General features: G+C 41.9%; 1 protein-coding gene across 6 annotated transcripts in view; it reads right to left on the reverse strand.

Moving 5' to 3' along the window:
* The window catches only part of CTNND2 (catenin delta 2), a 1,263,346-nt gene extending 1,257,600 nt beyond the window's left edge, over positions 1-5,746 (reverse strand). For 3 of the 6 annotated variants that reach the window (XM_019483895.2, XM_059728600.1, XM_019483890.2), the window contains exon 1: positions 5,322-5,746. The gene's annotated coding sequence lies outside the window, so the exon portion shown is untranslated. The remainder of the gene's footprint in view (positions 1-5,321) is intronic. The other 3 variants (XM_019483893.2, XM_019483892.2, XM_019483894.2) reach the window with 2 other exon arrangements.
* Between the last annotated feature and the right edge of the window lie 254 nt (positions 5,747-6,000).

Consider the following 6,000-nt stretch of genomic DNA (forward strand, 5'->3'; position numbering starts at 1 on the left):
TTAATTTTAGAATATTAACCTTTATGTTCATAATGTAAGACCATAATGCAACACTCAAGTACTCTTTTTCTGTATGCAAAACACCTGAAAGCCAGATTCATTCTTCATGGAATTTGGCATCCCATTTTCAGAACAATGAACCCTGAACAAGAAGTTTTACACATGGGCCAGATCCATCAGGCTCCACTCTCACGAGAACCAAAACTCAATGAAACATGACAAAAATGCACCAGTGAATAAATCAATGTAATTTTTACATTCAAATGCATATTACATTTGTTGAGAACAAAACATTATAGGGCCAGCACATTTCGCTTTCAATCTCTTATTTTTTTCTTTGAACAACTCATGTCTCCTCCCCCAGCCTAAAAGATAGCTTTCTAAATTCTGGAAAGATTTTATCTGAAGAGTATTTAAGTCACATTTCTTATTTAGTATCTGGAGCCATCACTTGATATCTGTAAATGCCCCTAAACACCCCTCCTCAGTGCCAATTGGTTTAAAAGGGCCTCAGATCACCAATCAGCATTGATATGACAGGTTAAGCTTTAGACAGCAGTTTCAACAAGGAAACAAAAATAAACAAACAAACAGAAAAATAGGATTATTGACAAAACAATTTAGAAAGTGATTAGTAAATGGAAGTTTGTCCCATAAAACATTTGGAACAGTTTCAAGCCCTCGGGAGGTTTAGCTGGGATTTTTAAAGCAGCATAATAGGTGTCAATGACCAAATTCCACTGAAATTCTGTGAGAGTTGAGCACCTAACTTCCTTAAGCACCCCTGAAAATCTTATCCTGCATAAAGAAATAAAACACTGACTGCCTGAAATATGAAGGAATAAATTTACAACTGAACAAATATAGTTTACATAGGTAGAATGGATTTCTACCCTCAGCAACACCAAAGTCTCTATAAAAAATTTCTCCTTGTCTAAAAGCAAATTGTTTTATTGTGAGGCTTTCTAAGAAGAGAGGAGAGAAAAATGAATTTGAGAGAAAAGGTGGAGGGGGCGCCGTTTCCGCAGAGACGGCCTTCTCCCTTCCAAAGAACAGCCATATGGCAATTTGCTCCCAATACTCATAGGTGGAACAAGTGCTCTTCTTAAGCTAAATATCTGAGATGAACAGAAGCTAACTCAAAACAACTAGATTATTTAGTAAAATTATTCTGGCTACTGCAATGAAACATAGTTGTTGTTAATATGAGGGTCATGTTACAAAAAGAGTCCCTGTAACAATGCATTTATTGCAGAATGTATAAAGGACTCAGATATACATTTCTCATTATGAGCTAGATAACCTTTTTTCCAGAAACTGCAGATTGATAAAATAAGCAATGAATAAGAAGGATAGGATGATGCAAGTTTTTCCATGTTTTGTCTGTACTGAAGTTGCTGTTTATGACTGTAATTTTTCTCTCCAAACAAAAACCATCAGATTATTAATCAGCAGGATGGACCGGCAGTGAATTCACTGGAAACTATATTTCTCCGACATATTAAATATGTAATATTAATATAAAAAGCTGTTAAATCTGGCACACAGTCATACTTGAGAGTAGCAACTGATGTAATGAATTAAGCATTTAAAACTCAAACGAACTTTTTACCTATTGCCACATCTACCTAGTTATCAAGTCATACCAAAATAAATGCAATGGCAGGTTGCCTGAAGAAGTCTGTCCAGGCAGTCAGCTTGCACAATCCATTCATGACGGTCGATCAACACTTCTCAGGAAAGTCAATGAGATTTCAAAATGAAATGGAGTGCTACCTGGAGTGCTTTTCAGATTTGTGAATGATACATTTGCAGAACTAAAAAGGATTTCCTGGGTGAGAGAGAAGACTATGCATCTGTTCCCTCAAAAAGGAGACGCAAATTGACTTAAGGAGATATGGAACTAAAAATTGCCTCCTGCTTAAGAACCCTGCTTCTTAAAACAAGCATCAAGAACAGGCCTATATACAAAGAGCAAATAGATCCACCAAAAAAACAAGTCGCAGGCACCAACCTCCCTCTTAGACATGACACCATTTGAAAAATAGGTCAATGACAAGGGAGGAGATGGTGGCCTTTCTGAAAGCCACAAAGAACTTCTTTCATCATTCTACCAAGGTAAGCTCTCCTGATTTGCTGGAAAAAACAAAAACAAAAACAAAAAACTGGGGTTGGAGTAATGAATTTTGGAGAGGGCAAAGGAACTCTTATTTTAAACAGAATGGTGTGTGTATCACTATTCGGCACATTTAGGAACCATTAGATAATTCAGTTAAAAAAATAAAAGCCTCATTTAGGTGAGACTGGAGTTGTGTTGTAGCCTTGATGGTCCAGAAAGTGCCCTAGAGACAAGGCTTCTTTTTGGTGACATCTTTTACTGGACCAACTGTATATCTGAGAGAGCTGCTGGACAAGCTTTCAGGCATCACAAACCCTTCCTCAGCTTTATTTACAATTTTGATGAATAATGCACATCTGGGACGTAAGTTGTGTCATATATTAAGTTTTTCATAAATTAGTGGTTGTTATTTTACTATAAGGTTACTAGGCAAGACGGTTGGTGGCAAAATAAACTGTCCCAAACACCTCATTTTGCCACCATATTTGAGAAAAAAATATAATGCAGATGTTAGGTCTTATAATAATGACACAGATATACACCGTAAACAGTTTGCTTATTCAAATGTAACCGCATGAAGAAAAGTAGAAAAAAAAAGAATCTGTTCTTTAAAATGTGAAAAAAATTCTTCCTGAAATTTTTTTTTTCTTCACAAGTGGTAATTTTTGGTTATGCTTGCTCCTACCACTGTTGAAAGGCAAGAATTTAAAGTCCTAATGAAGCTATACTGAGATTTGTATAACTGATATGCTGTGAAAATCATATCACAGTGTACCATGAAGTAGAATGTGCATCTGAAATCAAGAGCAAAATTTAACATTATTGAGTTCTGCTGAATTTGTTATCCACTTCATTTACTTATCAATCCAGAGCCTGCTTCAAAAGGCACTTTTTAAAAATGCTTAAAATAAACTGTTATATGACCTCCTTAGTAGCATACAAAATATTAATTATTTTTACCCATTCATCTTGAGAAATAAATAAATTACCTTTGCTGTTCAATGGCATCAACTTAATTTCTGTGATGTAGGATAAATTATTCAAATACAAATTATGGAAACACTATTTTTTAAGTTGATGCTGTTTCTATGCAGTGCAGCTGTGTGTCAGAGTTCCTTATGTGAATGTAAAACTATCTTACCCTAGAAGTATTATTAAAAAAGAAAAATGGAGCAAGTTGCAAGGTTATTATTTCCACTGAAGTGCTGCCTATTAATGTCAACTGAAGCATCTGAGAAACCAAACTCAAGTAGAGTTAATTCCCTGTCATGGGCTGCTCTACAGGTCATTCTGCTTTGTGATCTACAACAACACACACAACTCAAATTCAAGAATAAACAGGTTTCTTTACAGCCTACCAGCAGCTTTATAGGATATTTCCTTTGGCCTGCAAATACATCATGGCCCACTATTCCTTTTTCAAAGCCTCTCTCATTCAGCAAAACTGCAAATACTCTCTCCAAAAGACACAATCTCGTATTTCTGGGCTGAAGCATTTAATATAGCACATTCCTCATCTGGTAACAGATTTGGGTGGCTGATCAAATTCTGTTAATATGAATGATCTAATTGAACGTCCTCTTCTAGTTTGCAGGATTTGGACTGGCATTCATTCGGGGCTCCAAACAGGTGAATTCATTCAGACACTGAACAGGATTGCTGCAAAAAACTTTATACAGGAACAAGCCATTTAAGCAGGGATTGATAAAACATATATACATTTGCTTATGTATTGCTGCAAATAAGCTGCTAATGTCAGAGGTTGGCAAAAACCCTTAAAGCCATTTTGTGACTTAAAGACCAGTAAGAAGAGACAGCAGTAGCATCCTCAAAAGATGTACACCTCAGTCATTCTATGGTCATGCTAGTTGAACAGCGATGTATTTACTGGGCAGCTTCAAGTATGTTAATCAAATTTTAAAAATTCAGTAATATGGGATAACTGTAACAAATCAACCAATCTTTTGCTTCCTCTAAGAGAGCAAGCCAAAGTGAGGTTTGGCAACTTTGTAGTCTACCATTTACGTAAACCAAAAAGACTGAAATTCTGAAGATGTTTTTCCTTCTATTTCACTGGCATATACTGTGTAGTCCTTCACCTGCCTCCTTTCTAGCAAATGGAAAATCCCTATTATGGGTTTTGCCGACAGCTGTAATTGAATACATCCTGATATATGTATACATGTCATGTGTCATGTTTGATTAAAAAAAAAAAAAAAAAGAAAAAGAAAGAAATCTGAAGTTCTAGTCTCTCTTCTCTTGCTGCTGTCAATAGCAAAAATAAATAAATAAGCAAATCTTACCACTATCTTAGAGAGATACATAAATATCAATTGCTGCAGTTCATAAAAGTTAATACCCAGCAGTTTAAGAAAAAGGCTTATTTTCTTTATAATTATTTATCCTAACCCCCTGCAAGTTTATTTGATAAAATTAAAGGGTCAATCACAAATTTCTGAGCCCAAGCAAATCACGCCCTAACATTAAAAAAAAAACATAAAAAATAAAATGCACCAGAGTAACCAGATATCTCCTGACAGCCTCACAGGCTTTCATACACCTGCTCCACCACCCTTTGCAGTGGAAACTACACCTGTTTTTCCCCCCTAATGATCTTTCTTTAGGATTATTTCCCAGCCAGCTCCATCTGCATATTACATCTCCTGCCTGTGCTGCTGCACCTCCTCTGTAGCAACTGGAGGGCTAGGTTTGAAGCGATCGATGCAAACACATTACACGCCAGCAAGGGGAAGGTGAGGGAAAAGAAGAGAAAAGCAGCTTTCCTTTCAGCCATGAATTATAGAGCAGCCCCATATCCCCTTGCAGCACCCCACACCCACCAAGCCCCAGAGGCCGGGTATTTCAGACACCCGTTTAAAAGGGAGGGGAGACACCAGATAATTGTTACTAGACACAGCACCCACCTCACAATGCGATGCCTCTAAATAGAGACGAGGGCTTTCAGTGGGGGAAGCAGACATAGATGTATGACTAAGTGTTTCCATTCTGCAAGCAGAGCCCACAAGAGCCCGACTTCATGGCAGAGTAGGGCTGATCCCCCCCTCCCCGGCTGGGCGCCGGGGGATGGCGGGGAGCGCAGCCTTGCCGATGCCCTACATAAACCAGGCGCTCCCGGGCGGAGGGAGAAGACGACCCCGGCGCCTCGGGCCGACCCCAGCCCCGGCCCCGCGCTCGCACTCACCGGGCTGCGGCGGCTCCCTCCCTGCAGGCAGGATCGGCCGGGCCGGCCTCGACGCGGCAGCTCCGGGATTCAGGACAGCGAGGTGCTAACCTTGCCACGCTGCAGCAGCAGCAGCATCCTGGGCCGGCGCGCGCTGCTCCTCCCTACCCGGCTGGCGGCGGCCGGGCTCCAGCATCTACCGCCCGTTGCACGGGCAAAGTCTGTCTGGCTCCCCCTCCCCCTCCCCCTCCGCCGCCGCCGCCTCGGCAGCGGCGCTCGAGTGCAGCGGCTGCTGCTCCGCGCATCCGCCACTGGAGGTGGATGGAGAAGATACAGACGCAGCTGCCGCCAGGGAGGGGGGCGCGGCTCCTCACGCGATTAGCGCCGGTTTCTTGATCCGTGCATCATGTCAGAGCGGCCCGAGCCTTGCCTTGCCTTGCCCTTGCCCTTTCCCTTTCCCTTTCCCTTTCCTTCCCGCCGCTCCTCCTCCTCCTCCTCCTCCTCCGCCCGCGCCCCCGGGACAGCGGCGCCGAGCCTTTGTTGTTGCCGCCACCGCCGCCGGCCGAGCAGGGCAGCAGCGCGGGAGGGCGCCCGCTTGCAAGTACTCGCGGGCGCTGCCCTTGAGCTCCCCTTAGCCGCGCGGGCGGCTCCTCCCCCCTCCGGGGTCGGGCAAACTTGAAGCAGGGAGCCCCCGACCTGA

Source organism: Alligator mississippiensis, chromosome 5 (genome assembly GCF_030867095.1).
Source record: "Alligator mississippiensis isolate rAllMis1 chromosome 5, rAllMis1, whole genome shotgun sequence".
NCBI lineage: Eukaryota > Metazoa > Chordata > Crocodylia > Alligatoridae > Alligator > Alligator mississippiensis.